The sequence below is a fragment of the Lepus europaeus genome, chromosome 19, assembly GCF_033115175.1.
Source record: "Lepus europaeus isolate LE1 chromosome 19, mLepTim1.pri, whole genome shotgun sequence".
In the NCBI taxonomy this organism is placed as follows: Eukaryota; Metazoa; Chordata; class Mammalia; order Lagomorpha; family Leporidae; genus Lepus; species Lepus europaeus.
In genome coordinates, this window is record NC_084845.1 from 4727351 (window position 1) to 4729070 (window position 1720).

Sequence of the window (1720 nt, forward strand, 5' to 3'; positions counted from 1 at the left end):
GCTGTCAGTTCCCAGCCTCTGCTGCTCATCTTCTGAGTGAGAATCCTGCAAGCGAATATGAGGCAGTGACCACACAGTATTCTTGTTTTCCTCGGAAAGATACGGAGAAGCTAAGTAGGGAGAGTTAGTGATGTGTCTAATCTGAACAACATGTGTGGCTCAAGAGGGGGCTTGGAATTGGCTGGCTGTTCAAAGCAGTGCACTTGAAGGTGATGCTGCAGACCTGTTGGCTGTGTTCCTCACATAATGCAGTGTCTACTTAGTCATTCTCATACCTGGTGATTTTATCTTAGACAGCTGATTTCATTACTTTGTCTATAAGTCTACATGACTGTATAAGGACTGAAGCTGTAAGTTAATACCAGCTATGAATAAGATTTATATATCTTAACATTCAGATTTAAAATTTTGAAATAATTCTTTAGGGACACATTCCATACAAAATTCTGTTTAAAAATGCATTTGCCTGTTTATTGATATGGCCTTCGACAAGGATTTCTATTTTTAAAGATTTGTTTACTTCCTTATTTGAAAGAGAGCGAGAGAGAGAGAGAGAGAGAGGGAGAGAGAGAGATTGATTGATTGATTGATTGATTGATTTCATCCGCTGGTTCACTCTCTGGCTGTAATGGCTGAGGCTGGTCCAGGGTAAAGCCAGGAACCAGGAGTTTTTTCCATCTGCCATGAAGGTTGCAGGGTCCCAAGTACTCTGGCTATCCTCTGCTGCTTTTCCAGGTGCATTAGCAGCAGGATGGACTGGAAGTGGAGCGAACAGGACTCGAACATGTGTCCATATGAGTTGCCAGTGCAGCAGAGGGCAGCTTAGCCCACCACACCACAGTGCCAGTGACAAGGATTTCTTTTATGCCCAAATAGAATTGGCATCTGTCACAGGAATCACTGAACACTATGCTACACCCTAAACTATGTGACATGAAATACCATATATGATATGATAAGTATGATAAAAGACTGTAGGGTAGAAACTAAATCTTACTAATTTCAGATCATATATTATATGAATAAATACTTGACACAGGTAAAATCAGTAGAAATGAGGTGAGATTTCCAAAACATACTAAATTATAAGCTATCCAGTAAAAAGAAAATGCAAGCTGTTAAGTTTTGTATATTTTATAAGTTGAAACTGTAGATTTGGGGATTGATGTGAAATATATTAAGATCAGAGACTTCAGCACAGGAAACTTTTGTGCCTGAGAGCCACTTCCTCTTGTGCTCACTGCCTAAGCTGAAAATGGAGAACACTCTCTCCAATATCAGGAGACCATAGATGTTTCCAGAAGGAAACAACCACTGTCTCATTAGGTAATTCTAGCACTCAGCATCGTAGGGTGCATCTCCTCCAGCAGGTGCCATCAGGACACAACAGGTCTGCACAGCACCAGATGTTTCCTGTGGGTTCACATCTCTGCTACCAGCTTGGTGCTGTGAGTGTACTTTTGAGGGGCTGGTTTTGTGGTGCAGCAGATTAACCACCTCCTATGATGCCAGCTGCTCATTTGAGCACCGGTTCAAGTCCTGGCTGCTCCATCTCTGATTCAGCTCCTTACTACTGTGCCTGGAAAGCAGATGAAAACAGTCTAAGTACTTGGGCTCCTGCCACGCACATGGGAGACTTGGAAGCAGTTCCAGGCTCCTGGCATGCACACTCTCTCTCTTGCTCACTCACTCTCTCTCTTTCAAATAAATAAATCATTAA